Source organism: Zonotrichia albicollis, chromosome 7 (genome assembly GCF_047830755.1).
Source record: "Zonotrichia albicollis isolate bZonAlb1 chromosome 7, bZonAlb1.hap1, whole genome shotgun sequence".
Lineage (NCBI taxonomy): Eukaryota > Metazoa > Chordata > Aves > Passeriformes > Passerellidae > Zonotrichia > Zonotrichia albicollis.
In genome coordinates this window covers 31,646,581-31,671,973 of record NC_133825.1, presented here as the reverse complement: position 1 = coordinate 31,671,973, position 25,393 = coordinate 31,646,581, and the positions used below count along the sequence as shown (strand labels likewise).

At 42.5% G+C, this 25,393-nt stretch overlaps 1 long non-coding RNA gene across 1 annotated transcript in view; it reads right to left on the bottom strand.

Moving 5' to 3' along the window:
• Positions 1-23,610, bottom strand: part of LOC102064449 (uncharacterized) — a 178,843-nt gene extending 155,233 nt beyond the window's left edge. The window contains exon 1 of the long non-coding RNA XR_270573.2: positions 23,496-23,610. This is a non-coding gene — a long non-coding RNA (uncharacterized LOC102064449). The remainder of the gene's footprint in view (positions 1-23,495) is intronic.
• Positions 23,611-25,393: the final 1,783 nt, after the last annotated feature.

The following is a 25,393-nucleotide window of genomic DNA, read 5'->3' as shown; positions in this document are numbered from 1 at the left end:
TTACAATGATCAGTAAGTTAGGGCTTGGCTTTGTTGCAGGATTCACAATGGGAGAATTTGGTGCTTATTTGTCTGGTCATTGAAGAAAAGTTCAGGGTAGCTGTCAGAATGTTTAAATATGTTATGCTGAATTATAAGGGAGCCATGGATACCTTAGTTCTGGACAACACTAGGGTTAGAGATGGCATTAGGGTTTGGATCTGGAGTTGAAGGCCATGCAGAAAAGTTGATTGCAACATTTTCCTAGATTTATAGGTAAAAAAGAAGAGCCAGTATCAGTAAATTCATACATCTCATCCCTAAATTTCAGATGCAACTGAATTCCCACACTAACATAGAATTATTTAAATTGGAGAAGACCTTTAAAATCAAGTCCTTCCTACCCTATCAGTGTTTGAGAAAGCTTCAATAGAGGACTTTGGACAGACAGCTGTGCAAAACAAGCCTTGTGACAGAAGCATCAGTGGTCTACTTAGTATAAGAAAGTGAGAGCTGATGTCATAAGATTTCATTATTTAAGCTTCTATGAAAACCACTTCAGTAGGTTTCACATGGATTGCTGTTTGGGATAGGGTGCTCAGCAGTGCATGGGAAAATACCAAATTCTGCCCTGCTTGATGTAACAATTTCAACTGAAATGCAGAAATCTGTCTTAAAAACATGAACAAAACAAATCCCTGTCTTTTCCTGCTCCCCATGCCAATCATTTTGTTGTATTTGTTAAAATTTCTGCCATTTTCTTTGGGGATGCATTTCTGTTTACCCATTTCATCGCCACCTTCACAATCACTTCACGAAGCCACTGCTCTTTACAACATAAGCATATGCTCATGCCTCTGTATTCTCTTCTTCAGGGTACAGTTGTTGCACTTGACACTTTGTGAAGGTCTTGTGAAGGTTTCAGCATTTCACTCTGACGAGGATTAGGGGACAGATCTATGCAGGGGTCTGGAACAGTCTGGCTTACCGCTAGTGTAGACCTTGTGTCGGCGAGACACAGAACCCATTTTTACCTTGCATCCTAAGCTGTGCTGATTTTCAGCTTGGCTTTTCTTCCTGAGCAACTTGGAAGTGATGCAGTGTGCCATGGGATCGCGAGTCAGCGCGGGTTTCGGGTCTGGGCCGAGCACCGGCACTCCGCCGGCTGAGCCGCGCTGGGCACATCGCACCTGGCTGTGAGGGGAAAGCCCCGATGGGCAGCGGCCGGGCTGCCTCCGAGCGGGCAGCGTGCCCGGCGGCCGCACTCCGCGGCTGCACCATCCCTCCATCCACCCATCTGTCCGTCCGTCCGACGCTGGTGCCGGGACCGCAGCCCGCTGCCGGGCCCGGCCGGAGCCCCCGCCTCAAAACGCGGCCTGCGGCGTCCCCTGGTGGCCGCGCGCGGCGCTGCCCGCCCGGGCCGAGAGGGGCGCGGAGCCCCCGGGCCGCACCGCCCCCGCCCCGCTAAAACAGCAAGTTGGTATGCAAACCCCAGCTGGCCCCATCGCACCAGATGCACATTCATTTCTATTCCTTTTCATTCTTCACAGAACATGTTATAATCTTTGATCATCATTTGTTTAAATTGTATAAGTAATCTGCCCGGTTTTAATAGGATTTTTCTATGAATCGGCAACAAACCATGAAATGTGATATTTTCACCATGACCGACCCAGGAAATTAGTCAACTTTGTCCTTGATTTACATGGGACCTGGCCAACTCCTCACGCATTGCAGCGGCAGCCGCTCACTGCCTGCTCCCCCTACATTTCATATTGCAATTCTTTTCTCTTTTTCCTTCCTCTTCATAAGGGGTTCTATATACACAAGAGATCACCATCCATGAGCAGGGCCTGAATTTAGCAATGCCTCCATGGCTGCCTAAGTAAGCCCAGGTTAACAAGCAAGACCCCACAAAACAGAGACTGGAAAAAAGCACCCGAGACTTATTGTTATTAAATGCAATGCATGTGGGAGATCTTGTTTTTAGCTTCTCATTCTGATCCTTTTGAGGGCAATAACATCATTTCTTCAAGTTTTCCATAGCAAGTATAAGAGCAAGCTTCCTCAAAAGAAAGCTGAAATTCTCAGTTACAGGAATCCATCCTATGAGCTGGGGCTTACAGGAAAAAATAATTGCTGTAGAACTCAAAATAAAATGGCCAGACTTGGATTCAAGGGGAAGATACAAAAATAGCTGTTTGAGCCAATCTTCCCATCCATTTCACTTTATTCTAAATAATGTGCAATTTCTATCCTAGCCTATATGAAAGTCACTTTTATTTCATTATAATTTCAGGAGTTTGAGTTGTTTTTCCATCCTATTGCTTGACAGTGTGCACACATGCAAGCTTTGGACACAAAGCAAAGTTGCAAGGTAGTAATTTGGCACCAAGATCGCAATGCAAAAACACCGAGCATAATTCTTGCATGGGTAACAAGTTCCTGTTCAGTTGTGCTCTGCTGGAGGCTGTATGGAGAAAGGTGGTGTTCCAAACGCTCAAGCCTCATGAGTGACTTTCCAGAGATTGCGAAGACACTTGAAGGCAGAGTGGACAAACACAGCACAGCCTGCAAGAGCCTGCTGCTAGCTGTTTGACTAGGTGAGAGAAAGAGGAAAGCAGTCCTTCAGCTGCATCCCTGCAGCCACAGGATAGACAGCACAGCTGTATGGCAAAAACACAGGGACACATTGCTCCTTGGGCTCAGGGGTGCTCAGTCTCTGCAATCCCACCCCAACAGGCATCCAGTGTGAACAGGCAAATGCTGAGAATGTCAGCAGCTGCAACAGGTAAAGTTGGCCACCTTGCAGAACATACCACAGTTAAATTCAGTTTTATCCTGTCTCCCCACACAGGCAGAGTCTTTGAATGCATGTTTGCATACAGCATGTGTTCTGGATTCCCCAGTGCCATGTCTCCAAGCTATTATGGCAGCTACATCTGTGGTCTGGTAAGCAGCTCATGCAGCACTGAGGGAGTCACATTTCTGGACCACACTTTGTTCCTAAACCACCTTCTGATATCAAATGATCCATTTCCCTCTCTGTCTATTTCAGGTTAAAATCTCTTGCAGACAGGAGCTGTCTCTCACTGCATGCACATTTGTTACACAGCAGGGTAAGGACTGGCCATCAGCTGGCTCTTGGGGTGCTTCTCTTGTCTCACCCAAAAAAGCCATCATATTCCTCATCGTCACACTAAACCAGGAGGGCTGCTGCCCCTTCCTTCCCTTGCTTGGCCTCAGCTCTTCAGGGCAGCTAGATTTTCTGTCCTGGAGGCATTTACACCCAACTTTCCAATCCAGGCCTCCCTGCCCCCACATCCCATGCCTCCCCAGTACGTCGCCCCTCTCAACTCCCCAGCCTGTGAACAGCCCCTAAGGTTAGGTTTTATATTTCTTACCCACTGGCCCCTCCACTCCCACCAAGTCAAACTTCAACCAAACAAAAAAGAAAACAGAGGGAGAGAAAGGAAGAAAGAAAGGCCCCAAGAGGCTCCCGGTCGTTCCAATCAGGTCACTGTTTCCATACCAATTAGGACAGATGCAAAGCACATTATTAAAAATAGGTCTGCAGACCCATCTATGTTGATTATTGTCCTCCATTTCCGTCCCCAGCCAACTCCGTTAATTAATAAAGAAACTGCCAGAGAAGGAGGGGGGGAATGGGTGGCAGGGATTCCCCTGACTGGAGCCTCCTGTTCAGAGAGTTCAAGAGAGAAATTGGACACTTGAGCCTCTCTGCCATTTTCCATTGTGTGTGTTTTTCCTAATGAACTGTTTAGTGATGCAGGGCTGGAAGTCAGCTTTACCCCACCCCCACTAACTACCATCCATCATTAAGTGACCCAGTAAGAGGTATTTAGTACTTAACCCTCTCTAGAAGAAGTCAGATTGTTGTGTGGCTGGTTTTTCCATCTCCAACCATCCCTTCACATCACTTTGTCTGCCCCTGCAAACATCTTTGCAATTTTTTGGAGAGAATTGCTCTTCCTTAGAGGAGCCCTAGAAAGAGGCCCCATAGCCAGCCTTTGTGCAGAAGACGAAGCACTCATGGAGTGGAAAACCAGGGATGAGATCCTGGCTTTGTTGACATTGTCGAGGCCAGGATTTCACTCCCACAACTGTAAAGCCATCTGCCTCTGAGAAGGCAAAGAATTTGATGGAGAGATGACCCTGTAATCTGTGCAAGGAATACTGCTGATCAATATACACATTGGTGATTTGCAAGAGGAGAAAGAATGTAGTCAGTAAAAGTCAAGGAGGGCTGTGAGAAACATAAGTGATAGATAATACTTGCAACAGAGTGCACGCTTGTCTCCTTCCAATTCTGCTAGCCCTGCAGGACTCTTCTCCAGCCAAAACTAATTTATCTTCATAACCCTTCCTCAAAAAGCAGGACAGTGTTATTAGTGCCATTTTGACAGTGGGGAAACTGAGTCAAGGACAAACTAACCTGACCAAATCATTAAATGAGTCAGACAGAGCTAAAAATGGAACTGTGCAGTCCAAGGTTTCTCAGCCAGTGCACCTTTGCTTTAAAGCCGAAGTTAGGGGGAGGCAGAGAGGTTAAATGAACCATTATCATAATTAGACTTGATGAAAGCAAATCTGGGGTTTGGCCCAAGATGGCAGATCACGTTTACCTTAAATGAATGTATGTCAGTGCACCTCTTAAAGTTTCTCTATTAAAATGCCCTCGTGAGCTCTGAACCTGTGAGGTAGAAGTCCCAGATATAATTTAGAGTGCAAAAGGGCCTGCATGATCTTGGTCACATCACTTATCTCTGATGACCTCTAAAGGCACTCTCCATCTCTAAAACAAGGGCTGTCACACCCATTTGTACTGTAAGGTATTTTTTGCAGGGTCTTTCTTACTAACACAGTTTTACAACACTCGTGATATTGGGAACTGCTGATACTTCTGGAAAAAGAGCAGCCACAAATTGCAGCCATGTCTGCACCTCTGAGCTGACAGGCAAAACACATTCACAAGCACAAGCAGGAAGGAGAACTGTAAAGCATAAGCAAAACACCCACCTGCAGATGCCAGCAAGGCTGTTTCATCTGCAGACTGACTGCAATTTCCAATTAAATGCCAAGTTACTTTCACACAGTCTGTTCTTTCGTTAGACTGAAGGGTTTTGTTTTCTTTTTCCTGAGTCACTCTTTACTAGAGACTTTCCACATCACATGTTTTATTTTTCACAAGAGCTCTAATGCACCACATAATAAAAACTCACATCACAAGTCCAGAAAATCCACTGCAGGCTTCAAAAATACACACAGGAGGGGAAAAAAAAAAAAAAAAGAGAGAGAAAAAAGACCCAAACAACAAGGCTTCCATAGAAAAGATGTTTAGATTTTTTTCAGCCTAATCATTTTTATGACATCCCCTACCCTGCAAATTGAATTGCTGGGAACATCAAATGATTGATCTAACACTGAGATGTGATAACATGCTTTCCTACCCAACAGAACTGAACTTCTACTGTAGTAGCAGGTCTACTATCATGGAAGAAAGAGACCACAAACATAGAACCCCTTAGTTTGCTATCCCCACTTCTGTAAGGATCACTAATAACTCAGGATACCAATAATCAACAGCCAGCATAGATACATTTCAAGTTCGCCAGAGGAAAAACATTATGGGAAATAAGGCAGTCCTAGAAATACAGAGCATCCCCAAGATGCCTATAGATGCAAAGGAGGTCTGGGAACTGACAGCTGCAATGGACTGTATACTGAAGTGAAATGCCGTTATGTATGATGAGACACTTCTGTATACAGAGACAAGAAATGAAACAAAAGCTACAGGAGGTGGGTATGTGGCAAAGAGTGGTCTTTTCTTCCTGCTGTACTAGAAATACTGTATTTTCAAAATTTTGGTTTCTGCAGAGTACATAATACATAAAATACATGTGAGGCTGGGTACTACATCTTCAATAAGTACATTGTAAACGTGCCAGCTTGGCCTGCACTCTTTGACTGAACCAGAGATACCTAAAATTAAAAATAGGACCTATATTTTTCATAGGTCCAGTACAAAGAGTAAAAAAAAAAAAACCCTCTAACACAGCGAGGCCGGAGAAACATGGACTCAGAAACACTGTCCCACCTGAAGCATCCCAGCATTCAGCAAGGATGAATGCTGGGATGCTTCTCCAAGCCTTTTGCTCCAAGCATTTGAATGTGGACATTGGGAACAAAGAATGTACCTGATCTCCTCCCATGCTCATGGCTTGCTTTATCAGGCCAGTGGAGATAATATCCTTTTCCTCTCTCTCCTTCCTATGAGCAGAGCCCTTGTACTGTGATTACAAGGGACACACACATTGACTTTTTGTTGGCTGTCTACAAGGAGCAGGACTATCAGAACCTTTTTTTCCTTGGGAAAACTTTGTCTTTCATGTCCTTTTTCCTGATGCTGAGGCTCAGAGTAACCAAAATATTTCCTCAAATGAGTCAATGGAACACCCCATCAGCTGGGGAAATGGCATCATCCTGTCTCACATTTACCTCGTGGAGCCAATTTCAGAGGCACTTCATTTCTGAAGCACTTTTAGGTCCTAGTACAATTTACATAGGGCACACTCTGCTCTCCAGCTAAGCAAACATTGCTTTGTTTTCTTTAGCCCTTGAGAGCTCTTGCCTCCAGCATCCCCCAAGGGGAAAGGAGCAGAGCCTCTTGTGTCGGATGAATGCTCTCATGAGAGGCTGGTAAAGCAAGTGTCCCTCTTGGCTCACACACAGAGGAAACACAACCCATGGCACAGGATCCAGTGCTGTACCCAGACCTGACCACTGTCTGCTTGCTCCCCTCCTCCTTTACCAATTTGTGAGCAAGTCCCTGACCCAATTGAACAAACCCTCCAGCAGATGCTTCCCTGACTTCCTGAGAGGCGTGTTGGTGGCTCCTTGCTGGAGAGCCCTTAGATCAGGCTGAGAGCATCCAAGTGAGTCTAAAGCATACAGGAGGGCCCTTCAACCACAGAGAGCCCAGTCATCCTCCCGCTGCTAAATAAATATAAGCAGCAGTGACAAAATCAGCACTCCACAAAATTGTTTGTGGGATTTGCAAGAAAAAGTTAATATCAGCAAGAGCAGTGTAGTGCTGACTGGGAAGGAGACTTGATAAAGGACAAGGGAATGCTGGGAGTGAGCAATGGCATAACCAAGAGGAAAAACTGAAAAAAAAAGGACAAAACCTGGCATGATCAGAGATTTGATAATATTGAATTTGCCTCTTCTGTGTCAGCAATTTGTACACCAGCCACTAAGAAATACTGATGATAGAAAAGAGTGAGAGGGGCAAAAAACAAATAAAATCAAAGCCAACACAGAGACCATTCTGACTTCACCTAAGATAGATCTGATTAGTGCTGCATTCCAGAGAAAGAAAACCCAGGAGTAAAACCAAGCTGGAGAACTAAGTCAGCATGTAAACCAGTGACTAGCACCACAATAACAAAAATAAACAGCTTCAGGTCCAGCTCTAAGAGGGTACATTCAGTGAGCCATAGACAGGAGCTGAACATGCCTTCATTCCAAGATGCTCCTGGCTCAGCACATGGAAGAGATGAGACAGCCCACTGTATGCTCCATAGCATGTAAATAACTATACATTAGAAATTCCTGCTCTTCTGCAAGTTTGCCCTCCCTTCAGCCAAAAAACTTCTTCAGCCTTTGTGAAGTGCTAATCTACTGCTTTCTCATCAGAATATTTGATTATTTATAAATGGAACACCATCACCAGAAGTAATTTAGGAAGCCACACCATGGAAATATTCAAAGGCTGAGCATTTATGGCCAATATCCAGTTTTAAGTCCTGCATCCATACAGCCAGAGCACACCTCAATAAGAACATATGCACAGCAATGAGCCAATTTAAAGACAGGTGTCTCTCTCCAGGCAAGAGAGAACTGCCTACCTGCCAGACTAATGTCCCACCCTGCTCTCCAGCACTTGTCACCCACCAGCTTACACAGCTCCCCAGTCCCATGTACATACATCTACAGGTGCCCATATTTAACACAGATACTTGGATTTCACTGCAAACAAGCTGCCTAGAAACCAAGTGTGCAAGGTTAAACTCTTTTGTAGATTCCACTGCAAAGCTTTGTGTTTTGCTTCCCAACCTTCAAAATGCAAACAGCAGCAAAGAAACGTGGTGAAGTCTTCAGGTACTGTTATAATGCAACAAAGCTGAGTAAATAGAGCTACCAAATGTAAGGAGGGGAAAAAACCAAAATCTTTATGGAAGCTGTTTGAGGAAAAATATTCCCTGATTATTCAGCCACACGACAGACTTCGCAATTTACAGTCAAATCCCAGTTACATTCTCTCCAGCACTGCCTCTGCTGCATACAAAGAACCACATAGCTCTCTACACTACTCTAGTGAAATTTCAATGATAGGACAAAATAGGTGGGAAGCCAGAAGCCTTAGTGAATTAAATACTATGTCATTGACTCATTACTCATTTCAGTACTCCAATCCATAAAAATCTCAAAAGGCAGCTGCTTTCCCAACATATTCATGTTTTCACAGAATCCAATGCTCCTAATAAGGAAACTGGTTGAGAAAACTGTGGCCCCAGCACATGCTGTCCTGCATGTCAAGAATATTCATCCCTGATTTCTTATTATACTTTGAAAAATCCAGTCCCTTTCTCTTCGTAGTATATACAAGAGACATACGAACAAAATTGACCTTGTAGTTATGTCCTGGATAGGATTTGACTTCAGAGCCCTGATTCAGACACCCTGTGTAATAGCAGGCAGATGATCAAGTTTCAAAGTTCCTCAGAGTTAACAGAGATCCTACTATTGTTTCAGTGGTCTTTGAATAAGACTCTTAAGTGGTTTTTTCCACTCAATCTGCACTGCGTATTTACACTGTAAGCTCCCCAAGGCAGAGATTGTTTCTCATTTAACGGTGCCTTTTGTCACAACTAAGATTTAAGTGACACTCTAACAATTATGCTCTGGTCCTGCTCCAGCATACTGACTTAGGGATTGGAAGGGACCAAAAGGGAACCCTCATGGTCAGTGTATTTCCTGCCTTGAGGTGTAAAGCCTTCTGTTTTGTTTTTTGGTAACAGATTAAACAGATCCACCAGAGAAGTAAGTTTCAAAGAGAGAGAGAAAAGTCTAATGCTCCAAGATCCAATTCCTTTGCTCTGAGCAGAGGAATTAAATTATTATTAAAATATTAAATCCATAACTTCCAAAAAAGATCTAGGCTCGGCATTGCTGCTCAGAAACTTCAGGAAAGACCTTGAATTGCCTCATGTCAAAACTTGCAAAACACAGGAATACAGTGGCTCCCAATTACTGTTGATTACAATGCTGATTTGCTACTCAAACCACAGTCCAGCCCTTGGAGGAAAAGAGATTTTGACCTGTATCTGCATCTTTCCTATTTACTTATGCCAAAAGCGCGTGCAATACCCAAGGAGAATTAGCTCCAGCACACACCAACACCAAGTTTCTTTACAGTAAACAAGAGTGTTTCTTCCTGTCTCAGCATTATACCTTTTCCTTCAGACTTTTCCCTTTATTTTTGTTGTTCCCCCAAAGGTGCCCACAGGCACAGCTCCTAAGGTACTGCCAGGAGACAAGAGGCACAGCAAAGCCCCAGAATGACTCCTAGGCTTCATGCCACCAGCACCTGCCCCTGTGGCCCTAGCAAAGTTGGTGACATAAAAGCTGGAACATCCCCTAAATCTTCACTAATTATCCCTACAGACTTCAATGTCCTCCAGAACCATGTGAAGGATCTTCCTAATTACCAGCCAGACAATGGAGAGTGGAGTCAGGTCCCTGGGATCCTCAAGCCTGCCAGCCCCAGCCATGCATGTTCCTGTTTGGCCTCTGGGGATGACTGCTCCATATGGAGACCTCCACCCCACACTTCCTCTCTTCCATTTCCACCCAGCTCTCTCCCTGCCCCCATCACCACCACCCCCAGCATGTGGATTTTATGAATGAAACTTTCTGACAGTTATGAGATTGGCAGAAGTCTATTCAGCAAGCTGGGGAATGTGTGAACATCAGGCTTCATTAGAGACTTCTCCCAGTCAGCTGATAGCTCATTAACTTAAAGTGGCCTCTTGTTTTAAAACCTCAGAGACCGGGAGGTGGGGTGTGGAGAAGGGGGGATGGTTCTCATTGTTCCTCTTGCCTCTCTCCCCCTCTGCCCCCTGTGAGATTAGGCGCCCTTGGAGGGGAGAGAGAGAGAGGCTAAAACAACTTTAATTAGTTATTTTCAAAGATTTTCTCCCCCTTTCTTCCTTTTTTTGTGTGTGTGTGGAGCCGGGGGGGTCTCTCAGCTGGGTTTTTCTGCATGGAGGAGCTCACGTCATTATGCTTAAATCCAGCTCCTCCATCCTTTGTTTCCTGGCCAACAATAGAAGAAGGCTTTTAAAAAGCTCCTTCCAAAACTCCTGGAGACTGTCTGAAAAGGAAGATGGGGTGAAGACTCCTCTCTTTCCTCCCTCAGTCACAAAAGTGACAGTCTGGTGCCTGTGCCAACAGCGTTCCTGTGTGAGTACTGGGGGTAAGTAGGGCAAACAGAGGGCTGATTCCTAAACTGCTGCTCTGGCAGATGAAAAGTGCAGCCCAGACTCACTTCAAAGTGTCTGCTAACTGTTCTCTGTGTGGCTTTAAGGTCAGGCTGGAGCTCTGGACACCAAGGTCAGTCTTAGGACTTCATCCCAAGTCCTAATCCTTTTCTTTCTTTTAAAAAGATCATAAAATAAGCGCAGCAATAGGGCAAACTCCCCTTTCATGATTTCACTTCAGAAGAACCTGAAATAAACAACTAAATTGCCATTATTGTCACCCATAGGGAAGCTGGTTGAGAGCAGCACATTCATTTCTTCCAGGCAACCAAACTACAAACCACAATGGCTTTCAGCAACTTGTGCTGGATGGAGTTTGCCAGAATAGAGAAGGTGTCATCCCCTCAGTTGTGGCACAAAGAGCAATAACAAGAACAAAACAAACAAAAAGGACAACCTAAACATAAAAAAATCCCCTAACAACTACAACAAAGAAAAGCACCTTTGTTCCTTGCTATCACCAAAGCCCAGAACAGTACCCTAGAGTAGCAGTGACTATAGAGCCAACCCCCAACTCCTCTTATAATTCTTCTTTCAGTACTGCAAAGATACATTTCTTTCCATAAATTCTCTTCGGGGCCATCCACAAAAAGAGGTGTGTCTCTGAAGAGGATATAAGTTAATGTTTCAGTGACTAAATGAGTTCATGTGTGAGGCAGAAAAGTCTACCATGAACTATGGTTTAAGCAGTACATTTGTAAATCACATTTAATAGCATCTCCTTTGCCTCTTCAAATCAGAAGTCCCCAAGAATTTGGACTAATAGACTGATAGCTCTCAAACTTTATTCCTGGATTGCAGCCCAGACACAAGACCTGAGGTGCTGGTGGATGTTGCATTGAAGGCTAGACCAAGGAGTAGGTGAATCAGATTCAAAAGCAACAGTTTGGACAACAGGCTTTCCAGGATAAGGATTTCTACCACAGTTTAGGCATTTGGTATCCAATTTGGTCAGCTTTCTTTCATGAAACTAAGCAACTTTTGCAAGTTGTTAGAAACAAGGACCTTCAGTACACCTTGCACCTTCTTCAAGATCAGAGCATAAACCTATTTCCTCTCAAGTCAATGGCATTCACCCATGGCCTGAGGAACCAGGAGACAGGATTTTGACCCTATTTAAACACTGACAGGCCAAGCAGAGTGGTTGGGAGTAATTTGTGCTGCTAAAGCCCTGCACTGCTGCTGCCAGGCAGGTGTCAGAGGCACCCCCTGACAGGACTCAAACATTCCCCACAAAGGCTGTAAGCCAGAGTTTGTTACAGACATTACAAGAATGTTCTTTTTGGCAATGGTTGTAAGGATGATGAGTTTTTCCCTCCATTGTGTACCTTCTTTTCTATTTTTCCTGCCTTAACCTTATGTCCATGGTTTGTGGAGATTTTTTAAAGTTAAACATCTCCAATATCCCTTCCTAGAAGTGACTGTATTTTCAAAGTAGTAAACATGATTCTTATGTACCAGTAAGAGGCAGAATCATGTTCTAATCCAGTTGCCTAATGAGCCTAGCATCTCTGAATTAAATAAACTCTGCAAGTATTACTTTTTATTGTGCTTTCATTAAAGCAAAGAAGTTTCATCCCTTGCTGATTGCAAGGATTTTAAAACATTGATTCATTTGCATTTGTGTGAGTTTCAATTCTCTGCCCTCAGCATCAAAGAATGTACTACATTCTGTAATGAGTCACACCAACTTCCCCTTGCCATGAACCGGTAGGTCTCAATGATTCCAGGAAAGGTCACTCCTCAGATTTCATTACATCACTCTTGAATTTAAAAAAAAAAAAAAAAAAAAAAAATCAAAAGTCTTCAGGCTCTTTTCTACAGTTACCACCAGAAACAGCTGTTTTCATCAAAATATTGGGTCTTCCCTCCAGGAAAGCTTAAAGATGACTCACAGGACACTCACCAAATGTTCCAGAAGAAGAAAGTAAAGATATATTGTGGGATCTCAGGATTTGAGTCCTGGGATGCCGGGCCCCCGAGACCACCCTTGGGGGGCCCAGGAGTCCTGGAATGTTGCCAGAAGTGTCTGGTGGCAGGACTTTGACCCTACACGGGAGACGACACCTTTATGAAGATAAGAGGGCCTCACCGGGGTGAAGGGTGGAAAGATTAGCTAATTAGAGGGTGAGAAACAGGGTTTAGGATTTATGTACAGGGGGGTTTAGAGGAGTAAGATGGAGGAATTGGGGTGTGTCCTGCCCTCCTTCTTCTTCCTCCTCTCCTCCATCTTCTTTGGCCACGGTGGCACCTTTGGATTGGTTATTACTAAGAGTACACCGAGTTATAACAATAGATGGTATTGGGGAAAAATGATAAATATTGTATACGTAACTGGGGGTATAAAGATACGTGGCGGTCCGGGGGACGGCACAGTGTGCCCATGGCTGACTGCTGAGCGGATCTCTGTTCGGCTGAAAGAACATCTTTTAGATAAACAATTAATAAACATAAAAACCAAAAGAAGAACTGAAGCCTCTTCTCGTCCTTCGATACGCGGGCTGCCCCAAGGCCACCCCGGGCCTTTCCAGGCCTCACAAACAGCCGAGATAAACCGGACAATATATAAAGATATAGAAAAAGACACAGCTAAAGAAATATAAAGGTAAAGAAAAAGGAGAGAGTGCTATAATTCTGTTTTGTTTATCCCTCAGTGAAAGAGAAGCATACCAACATCAGGACACACCAGGTACTACCCAACTGCAGGTAAAAGATAAGCTATAGAGATGCTTGAATATGGGTTGATTTCCAGCCTTTGGGTCCAAAGCCAGAAGCCCACAAAGCCCGCACAGAAAAACCCAAGAGACAGAAGAGTGGCTCACTGACCAGAGACAGACACTGAGCCAGGCAAGTCTGGCTTAGACAAGACAGAAAAGAAGGCAAGAAAGAGTTGTTTTCCTCACTTTACAAATGGATAATGCAAACAGACTGTGCTATCCCAAGATCAAAATGCAGATTTTGAACAGAACCAGAAGTAAATACTGCATTGCCTGACTAGCACTCACAGACTTCATTTTAAAAAAATAAAATCTTTTTACTGCACAAAGTAGGAAAAGAGCTTGGTTTTCAGACCAATGGATATACTGTTATTATTTTAACTAACAAACTTTATCTACTCCAAATCTTCAGAGTGTCATGAGTGCAGTGAAATACTGCTTCACTGAAAAACTGCATTCACCACCTCTTTTTGAGCATTTTCCTCTGCAAAATGGAAGCTGGGCAGAATCTGCATAGCAGTATGACAGCTCCTATGAGTCCAGCAGTTAGAAAAGACTGAGCAAAAAATGGGTCAGAGCATACAATCAGTGGGCAGCAGCAGCTTTGTGCATAGCACTGGCATTCAAATACAAATTTTCCAAAGACATACAGCACTGACATTTTAAACTTCTTTCCCAGCATGAAGGCTGCATCATGACATGATCCAAATTTAACCTCCATGGGCTCTGTGCTGCCACAGCTGGGATGCTCCCTGTACCCAAGGCAGCTAATGCAGGCTTTACTGAATTTATTTATTTCTTGGCACCAGTCAGAAGTCTAAAGCATCTATTACTTCTCAGTCTAATGCACAATTCCTGCCATATGGAGGCATAGATTGTTATATTACTGTAGAGTGACTTTAGCCAAAATTTTGACCAACTCTCTAGCTGGATGCATCCAAAGGAAGAAAATTCTTTCTCAAGAAGTTTGTGATAGGAACATTCTGAACAGGAAAAGTCTAGATACACAAAGAGATTGAACAACTTGCCAAGGTCACTGGACAGGACAATGTTAGATCTTGCATAGGGCTTATCTTCCTGCCTCTCTATTAAGGTACCCTCTGGAAAGGAACAGCTTGATGTGCACAAATTACTTACCTGAAGATCCTTTTCATTTCTTCTTGTACAGGACAATGTGGTGTGATCATTTTTTGCCCCAAGGTTTCACTTTCAAATCCTCAATCACAGAATACAAGGAAGAGAAAGCAAACTTAATATCTAAACCAAAGTGAGTGGTCTTGTGTGAGCTGTTGACTGTCCTGGCACTTATTAGGACTACAGGTATTCGATTTTTAGTTCTCTGCTTTCACTGGAGCTCTGAAAGTGCTCCAGCAGGTGCTGGCCTTAGGTTTGCAGATACTCCCCCATTCATCTAAATAGGAATTTTAGGGTACTGAATATCCCACCTGCTTTTTATCTTTTGTACCAAGATGTAACAATCTCTGCCTGATTTTTCCCCCTCCCCCTTATTCAGTGATGCCCAAAAAATAAGCATGGTACAAACCAGCATGAATCCTTCTACATCAGATAGTGCAATGCATTAATATACCCTGAAGATAAAAAGTGTCTCCCCTCCCAGCACTGGCCAGAGGTAGAAGATGCTCTGTTCAGTGGAGCATCTCCTGGCTGGTGGGAAATGACATGCATTCTCTGTACCCAAAACTACATAAGGATGAACTTTTGACTTCAACCCCTGCCAGGGCTGAAGAATTTAAAACTTCTTTGTCTTCTCCTTGGAAAACAATCCCTTTTTACTGTGATGTCTGTGTGGAGGTGGCAACTAAGGCTCAGCCTTCTGTCATGGCCAATATGATTTCAGATTTAGCCTGACATCAAAGTTCATGCTGAACTGCCAACATCCCTCCTTGTTTTCATCAATTTAATGCCTTTTTTTTAGAAACATATCCATATGTCACAACTCGGACGGCATGCCTTTCCTAGCTGTCTTTTCCTTCTTCACTGTCACTATTTCATTTATGTATATAAAGATTCATAGATCAAATACAGATCACTCAACATCCTGACATTCTCAAGAGCTAGCTATGAACTCTGATTATCACAGAATTTTTTCCTAAAACAAGTATCACACAGAGTCTGTTTTCTCTTCTTGGTGAAACCTCAGCCTGCATAATCCTGACATGAGAAACTTCCACATGCTCAGCCACTGAACAATGCTATGAAATAAGGAGATGGTGAGTCATTGCTCAGAGCTTCAAGCTTCTGCAGGTGCGCTACACTGGCAAGGAAAGTTGAAGTCATAGCTAAGAAAATGATACATCACCAAAAATGATAATCAATTGTGATAGAAGACAATGGCAAAGCATTACAAAACCTGGCCTAATAGTAAAAGGCAAAGCACTGGTATGTTCTCACTCCTAAAAAGTGATTCAGGGAAGCTGAGAACATTTCAGAAGACAGGGCACCCAGCAGCACAGTCTTTCAAGAACAGATCTAGTGGCAACTGCCACTAGAACAACAGTAACAGTAGCTGGATAATGAAAGACTTACTTATACTCTGCCTGCTAATATTAAGGTAGAGTGGAACACTTCATTTTTATGGTCCAGCCCAGGCAGGTTCACATAACATTTGGATAGTTATGAAATTCTATTAAACAAGAGGAATAACAAGTCTGTCATCAAAACCAGCATAAGAACAAAACAGCTACCATGAGGGGGCACTGAAAGAAGGCACTAGTCCTGCAACTAGGGAAAGGATTCTTGAAGAAATATCATTTTGAGGGATCGGGGAAAAAAAGGCCATCTAGTTGATGTCTGTTCTGAAGGATGCAAAGTCACCAAAGGATAAAGCAGACAAGGAAAGAAAGGAATAAATCAATATGAAGTTCCTTCAGGAATGCAGCGAGCACGAGGGGTGCCTCTGTTTGGCAGCCCCAGGATGCTTGCAGCCCTGGCTCAGATTGTGTGGATATGTTTTTGACTTGTCCCAGTCAGCAGATTAATGGCATTAACGAAGTTTCCATTAGCATGGGAGATTGGGGAGGAGGGTGAAGAGACAGAGGCGTCCAAGCGGAAAGCCACATGACTGCAGAATTGATAAGGCTAAAGATGAAACGGAGCTTCATTGGCATAAGAGAGGCCAGGAAATGCCACTACAAATTAGCCCCAGGCCTCATTTCTTTTCCCTTCATTATCCAAACCCCTTCAGGAGAAGAATGGAGGAGGTTATGACCCTCTCCCAACACACACATACACAGATATTGAGTGAGTCTCTCTCAATGAACATAGACATGGGTATATCTGTGTGTGTCTAAGGGTCTGTGTGTGTGGCATATTTGTGTCTAGGCAAACCTCTATTAATACACTGAGTAAGAAAAGTATGTGCCAGTATTCACATCAAAATAGATCTACCTATTCATATGTGTAAGGGCACGTGTTCTCATATCTACAAGCTTTGCAGTTAAAGTGTGTAAATTTTTGCCATATAATTGAGCTTTTCCTAAAAGTAACACTACTGAATGCAGAAATCTTGCACAATTCAGTGAGTTCCAGCACCTGAACATGCGGTCTGTGTCCACAGCAACTTATATATTACTTTCAGAGTTAACTGGGCATCAGTTTCTACATACAGCTTTTCCTGTAGACTTATCCTTGTGCCTGCTTTTGAAGGTCTACATGCAAGGTGTGTTCTGAGGGAAGCTACACCCTTCCACATGGTTTGTTTGTTTTTTTCTTTTGTGTGTGCATATCCTGTGCGTCTCCGTATTGCACCAATTATGTGGAATTCCTTGTGCCTGTCCCAGATGTCTCTTTTCTGTGCATGAGTGCCTTTTGTAGAAGTCTGCATACCTCAAATAAGTTCTGGACTGCATACACACTTCTTTCTGTTTGTGTATCTTTGAATATATGTGCTGCAGAATACACATCAGTATTTGTGAAAATTTTTCTTCCAATGACACAAACTATTCTGTTTAAAACTATGGACAAGTTTCAGTGTCTGTTGCTACACATACCATGCTGGAGCATATATGAAAAATTCTACTTATTGCCCCTGAAACTTAATGAATACAGGTAAATGCAACAGTGAATAATAAGTATTTGTCATCATAAGAAACACAAATTCCATTATACAGCTATGAGAACTAGTTAAGGAAAACGAACAGAAGATCTGCTTCAGCTAGTCAGATCCAGAAGACTATTTCTTACATAGATTAAAAAAATAACATTTCTGCAAGTCTAATGACAACTGTGTGTTAGTAAGAAAGGTGGGTTCTCTTCAAAGAAACTGTTAGCCATAGGCTACTAACATGAGAGACAACTTTGCCTAGGGGTAAACAAGAAAACAACTTCCTTCTGCGTTTGGAAAACAAAAAGAGGAGAGGAAAAGAGCCGGGAAGGATGTGTAAATGGAGCTTTGTGCAACGGTGCTCTGTCATGTGAGCTGTATGTGACAATAGCCCTGAAACCCTATGCGAGCAAACTCATAAAAGAGGTCACTGTCTCTTTAATTAAAGCTCCCTGGTTTGAGGTTAAAAACAAACCCAGTGTTTTATGGCCAGGTGTGCGTGTGAAAGAGATGGGAACACGATCCCCAGCCCAGTGGCACAGCAGCAGAGAAGAGATAAGGGAGGAAAGCTTTTTATTAAGGTGTTGCTTGAATGCTGCACCAGGCAAGGCAAACACTGGTGAGGCAGGACACACAAGCCCCCGGGGACCAAGGCTGCAGCCGGGCAGCACCAGGCAAGGGAAATGATGGAGAGGCATGATGAACTGCCAGGACCAAGCCTTCCAAAGGATCAGGAACAGGAGAGGGGCTTCCAGGAGTGTCAGCTGAAGAAAGATCAGAAAAAGCACCAAGAAAGTAGGGAGAAAACAGCAACCACTACCAGTCCCTAAGGCCTAGAGAGGCAAAGACAATAGTGATTCTGTAGTAACACTCAGCTGGCAAATAACAGGGGAAGAGCAGCTACAGAGCCCTCCTTGGTAGGGCTTGAGAGGGGCCAACCCTTCCTAAAGCAGTCTGCAGACAAGAGCCTCATATTGTTTGTGAAAACAATAGGGACTAGACTGATCCTAGCATCTAATAAAATGCAAAACCAAGATAAGAAGCCAAGAAGTTGCACCCTCTTCCTCAGCCTTTCCTGTCAGTGATGTGTACATTGCTCAGGACATTCATGGCCCTGACACCATTACTAACAGCAAATCACACTTGGAAACTGGGGCTTCCCTTTGCCCTATAATCTAATCTTTGGATCTCACCCCTAAGGTACCTGCCACTGTAATATTGAACTCCAATGGTGCCTATATCCCATGGGTCCATTTGGTTACAGATCCTTTCTTTACAAAGACTCCAGCTGTCAGTCCCTGCTCCTAAAACTTAGAAACAAGGAAAACATCAGTCATTTCTCTTTTATATTCACATGGAGAGATACAAATGTTCAACTGGAATCGAGAGACAATCCAGAACCAAGTCCTGGGATGCAGGACAGTTTCTGCTGGGGAGGAACATAACACAAGCACTAAACACCACTGTCTCTGGGCACCTGAAACCATGTGTTTTGAGACAAGTTGGAATTCCAACCTCAGCATGGCATGAATACTCCAGAGGCTGGAATGACACAACTATGAGATACTCACCAGACAGATTTGCTACAGTAATTACTAAAAGAAAGCTGAAATGCAACACAAACCAAAAATCCTCATGAACCGCCCATCTTGTTACACAGCTATGTAAATAACAGCAACAGCACACACTCTTGAAGTGCTGTATTATGAACAAATGAAAAGCTAGCTTAGCATTTTGTGAGTTTGAATGCATAAGATTTGAGAGAAATTTGTCTTGATTTGTACTTCTCTTTAAGAAAACATAGATAAAACTTTAATAGGTAGTACTAAAGGCAGTAGAAGGTCACCACATCATTTACTGCACTCAGTAAAAATATCACAGATCTGCAGATGAGAAAAGCAAAATGAGAAATGCAGAAGAACAAAAGGGATAGAGAGAGCTGACTACAGTCACAGAGTGATGTTTTACTTACATTTATCAGTCTTCTGCTATGGAATTTAAATCTGTTTCCAGATGAGATTAACTATCCTATCTTTCAGCTATAGGCACAGAAATTAGAGCACGGAGAGGTAGTTTGACTGCCACAGAATTAGGAACAGAATCAAGGTCTCAGCCTTGTGTAAAAAAAAAAAAACAAAAAACACACTTGATCATTCCAGCAATTTCCAACAGCATTTCCTTGAGATTTTTCCCTGCAGAAAGATACTTTTTTTTCAAAACATACCAGTTACAGGTTTGATGCTGAATAACAATATGAAATTCTGCAGCCTGTTCTGTGTGGCAGACCACAGTATGCAAGCTAATAGCCCTTCTGGGCTTGAAAACTAGGAAAACTGAAGATTAAATTAATCCCTTGTGCAAATCCACTGGAATCAACTAAATTTTGCCAATAAAGGGTTGAAATCAGTTATGGTAACCTGTTTGCTAATAGAAAACAGTCAAGGCCCAGAACTACAATTCCATGATGTTTATTTCCCTGCAATGCACACAATTATCCCACGTAGTGTTTCCACCATCATGACTGCCACTCTTCTTTTTACACCCACTACCTAAGTCTGACTTCTAATTTCCAAAGTAATCAGGCAAAACCCTTGGAGGTGTAGCTCTCTTACTCTCCATAACGACAGGCTACAACTGAATTTCCCCTTCCCAGTTTCACAATCTGGCTTTATTCAACAGTCTGTGCATACTCATCCACACAAGCATTCTGTGTATGTAACAGCTCAGAAATAAGAACATAGATGATGTAAAACAAATATTTGTTTGTCTAAGGTGGAATGATTGAGCAAGCTTTTAAAAATGCAGATTTACACTGACTGCAGATTTCTTCCAGATTTGTTTAGCTATTCCAGCCTAGGCAAACTCTTTGAAAATCCAGATCATTCAGTTTGATATACCGAATGTGAAATGTATACCCTTTCAACTCAAATCTGCAATACTTTCTTAAAATTCAGTTCAATTTTACTTTTTCTTTTAACAAAAAGAAAATCACATTTAAATGAAAGTACTTCAGGCCCAAGGAAAAAAAAAAAATCTGTTTTTAAACTAATAGAATTATCCTCCAAATTGCTCCATATGTCCCACCTTTCTGGTATTGCAAACAAAGCAACAGATCAGTTATTAGAAATATCCTACTTCAGCACCCAATAATTCACTTCATTTCCTTGGGCTGAGTTTCCCCAGTTCTGTTCACTCCTGCCCTGCTGCCCCGACACCGAAGCAAAGCAAACAGAGCAGCAATGAGTACCACTAAGAGGGACAGCCCCCTCCACCTCCTCTGTGCTTGTGTCAATAGTCACAAACTGTGCACCTGGCACACATGTTTATACTGGCCTGCTGAGCAGGAACATTGCCAGCATCTGCTTTGTGACTGATGTTGGGTCTCCTAAAACAAGATTTTAGTGGTAGGGCAAGTAACTTCTCAGTTGGGTTTCTTTTTCCATGTCTCCCAGCTTTGCTTCCCAGACTTGAAGAAAATACCATCTCCTGTCACTAAAGTACATTAGCTTACATATAATATCTGTGCTTTAATTTCTTTTCTAAAACACAATAAGAGTAGTTTTGTGGCATAGTTAGGAACAGACTGACAGCCAGACCTCACTGCAGCTATCCTGATTTACACCAACAGGTTATCAAACTCTTTGAAAAGCTATGGACAAGTCTTAACTTTTACCTTCTACACTAACAAAACACCAATCTTCAAAAAAACCCTGTGGCTTCCCTCTATTTTCTGAGCCAGGCACTATACCTAGTTGGATTTTTTACATGCTTTTCAGGATGAACATGTAGATTCATCAAACCAATACTTCCTTTCTCAAAGATCAAGCACTTTTGACAAACTACATGAATTAAAACACTTGATGAATAAATATTTTTAAATCTGTATGAAAAATTCAATTTTTCACATTTGACATTATTCCTAATACTAAGCTGTCTTTTAAAAGAAGCTATTCATCTCCTTTTCACAATAGGATCATCAAAATCTTAAATTCTCTCCATAGACCCAAAGTAATGCTTGAGGGTTTCTCTCATTGTAATTCATAAGAAGCACTCACAATTTAATTTCTCATCCTTACACTACAAGGAAAAGTGTCTTAGAATTTAGGGTTTTTCCTTGAACAAGGCAGATATTTTTCCATCCAGAATTACCATAATTTTGTTGTACTAATCCCCAAATATCAGTCTTTTGTCTCAGTTCATTATCTGTACAACTGAAATAACACTGTCCCTCACCAAGGCCTCCATAACCATAAATGTTTTTTGAGATATTTGTGTATGGGAGGCTTGCAAGCACAAAACTACTGTGAAGATGCCTCCAAAGTCATAGTTAGCCAAGCTTGTATCAAGGGGTGCAAAAATGTGTACAAATTCACTAACTGAATCATAGGGTCCCAGCAGAGTAATAGAGTGAAGCTGAAGTTTGGATACTATAGACTGCCTGAAACTTCAAAAACTTGAGTACCATAGTCTTAACTTTTCATTATTCATTTCAGCATTAGCCTGAAATAGAGATGTCTTACTCATTTTTTGCTTAAGTCTCCAAGAAGGGAAGACATAGCCTTGGAATTAAAAATATCTACATGAGACTATGCAATGAAAATTCACTTTCCAACTCAGCCACAGTTCTTTGACAGTAAAGAAACCATTTGCTTAGTTCCTTAATTTCCCTTGCGTATCTCAGTTCATCAGTCCTACTCAATCATTTTCAATTCTTATGAAGATCTTGTCATGTGCTTCTCAAATCCAGCAGTCTGTATTTGTATGGATCATTCTAGATACTTTCATAAAGTAACTAAGAAAAATAATAGCAGTAATTTTTAGAAAGACACACATACAGATCTTCCTGAAACAGAAATAAAGTTATGTAGTGAGGGTGGGGGGAAAAGGGGGGCAGCACCCACACACTGGAAAGGTTTAAGAGGAAAAGATAAAAGCTGCAAAGGAAACCAACAATCTCTCACGTATAATTACACAGAAGTGGAGCTCTGCTGACTGACACTACGCACCAAAGAGATGCAGTGAAAGAATTCCTGCAGGAACTCCACTCTCTGGAGAGGAGAGCTAGAATGTGAGACTGGCTGCATTTACTCAGAGCAAGGGGTCCCTGCTGCAGTGCCCCCCAGGCTCTGCCCTTCTGTCAGCCAGCTCGGGGCCCAGGCTGTGTCAGAGCTCCCTCACCCCTGCTGGCCCTCCTGCCACTGCAGAGAGACTCAGGAGAGCTGCGGAATCCTCAGACCTGCCCCATGGGGCAGGGATACAAATGAGACACTTGGAAGAGAGGGCATTCCTGGCTTCTCCAGAAATACTGAGCATATTCATAGCAGCCAAAAGTGAGCTGTAAGGAGTGGCTCAGAGGCAGTTCTGAGAGAAACTAGCAAAGAAACCAACTTATTCTTAAATGGTTCACAAAAAGATGCCTTTCAAAATACCATTATCCCTTTGTTCTAGGAAAGTGTCTGTCAACTTCAGCCAGAGACTACCAGCCCTGAACTCACCAAGTTCCCTTCTTCATTGTTTTTCCCTTACAAAACAAAATTAATATAGCCCCGCACAGACTCTGTTCCAAAAGCCAGACAGAACATCTTTCTTCCACAAACCTTTTACCCTAGAAATAGCATAGGAAAAAAGTTCCCCGCTACATTTTGTCCATACAAGTTAAATAAATTAATGTAAAAGCAGAGCAGTCTGAAGAGTTGCAGTGAATGCCTGTGAAATGTCACACTAGAGCTATGACACAACACTGACACCCTGAAACTCTTCTGAACTAGATAATGACTTTGAGAAGTCACTGTAGATCTCATCCTGCCCACAAGGGAAAAATGGCTGATCTAGTACCCCCTTTTACATCTCTCATTCCCCACTCCTCGCCACATTTCATTTTTCCTCTGTTCTTTCAATTATTTGATCTCACAAACTTTATGAAATAGGAAAAAAAAAATAGAAATTAAAGGTAAGACTGCATGAAACTTCAAGAGAGCCTGGCTTTCATTCCCAGTGTCCACCACTGGATTTTTGACAGTACTTTGAAGAGAGTAGAGGCTGATAGTTCTTACCCATACTAGTACAAGTCCTAACAAGCCAGGATCTCTATATATCCAAGTCCCCTCTTACCCAACTCCTACAGATTTCAAAAAAGAGGAAGGAATGCTTTTATTCTCCACTCTGGCTTTTGCTCATTCCTCTGCTTCTGTTTCCCCTCTCCCCCATTTCCATTCCAAAAGTTTGCAGTTAAAGGCATTGCCTGAAGCAAGATCACATCTCCAATAAGAGAGGCAACTTCATTACAGTTTAACATAAAAAGATCAGCTGATATCGATCCATAATTTGGACAAGTGCCATGCTATTGACAGGAAGACAAAGTAAGTTAGAATGGCCATGTTTCAAAAATTCTGTATGTACACTCGATCACTAGAGCAGAAATTGCAGTCAGGTATATAATAACACAGCTGTGTTCTCTATTTCCCCTGTAGATCAATGCTAACACGAGGAGGGTGCAGAAGATGGATGTTGCCAACAGAGAACCTTGAAATCCCACATTATGACTTAGGGTGGCTTCATGGATAAAACGTGTGTGTGCAATGGTTGTGTAGTTCATGTGCAAAAGACCAAACTCCTTCCTCAAAATCTGAGAATGCTCTACTTCAAAGTAGTCACTCCTACATTTAAATTCAAGTTACAGAAAACAGAAACTGACCCAACATCCTGCTTTACCTAAGTATCCAGGCTTCAGTCTCACATCTAAGGGAGCCCAGATGGATTACTCAGCAGACTCGGACAACCACAGGACAATACACCTTCACACATTTACAGGTACACAGAACAAATACACATGGACTTTCTTTACATTACTGGACAATCACTCTTCAGAAGATATTTTTTTCACAAGGTAGGTGGTGGCAGGAAAGACAGAATGTTTCTTTCTGATACTTTTTACAAGAAACTGGCTCCTGAAGTGCCACTCAATTTCTAGGGCATGCTGGCTATGTTGCACTAGTAGGATTTATGATCCCAATGTAACAGATGTTTAAACTGGACAGCAAAAAGCAAGTACAGGAACTCGAACACCAAATACACAATCTTCTACCATTTGAGCTCACACAAAACTTGTTACAGTAAATATCTGTTTATTCTCTGTACAGACCAATTAGTGCAGAGAATTAAACAGCCAGACAATGCATTATACTTGCACTTTGCCAAGAGCAGTTATTTTTGAGTACTTAGCTCTGTAAAGGTCAAACTCACACACATCTCTACCACAACAGGGTTGGATCCAATCACAGTTCACGTGGGAGGGTTGCACTAGAGTACAGGCCACAAAAGCAAGGCTAGTGTTCTTAGGAAGTTAGCACTCCAAAAAAAAACTCAGCCGTGAGACACGTACCTCCACCATTTCTACCTAAAAATCTCTTGTAGCTAATAGCAGGGAAAATCTTATTTTCTCTATAAGCCTGCTATTTAAGACCAACATAACTCACTTAGCAATGCATAGCACACTATTCCTGATTATGTAGGAATACCAAGTAACTGAAGAGAAATAACACGCATCAGTGCCTAGGACTTTTACCAGGATTCATTCCTTCCTCTTTCCTCCAGATTGACATGTATTCATCCTTAAGGCTGAGGACTACAAGCCACACAGTTCACTCAAAACTATGATGTTGCTTTGGGAAATTCCTCCACGTAAAAGGAAATGGATATATGTTTCTCTGCTTTCACTACCCTTTGAGTAGCTCACAGCTTCTTCAGTACTTTGAAGCAACATGTTTGTTTTGCTAATATTACATTACATGAACAGGGAGTACTTTGTAGAAAATGCATAGTATGGGTCACTCACAGAAAGTGATCCATTCCAAGTTGTTCAGTAAAGCAGACTCACTTCCCAGAAAAGATGCTGCCCCATCAAAACTTCATTCCACATTCCAGCCTTGATCTGAATCCAAACTGCACAACTAGCCTTTATCCTGACAACAAGCCAAACCTTTCTTCAGATACCCCTGCATTTTTCTGAG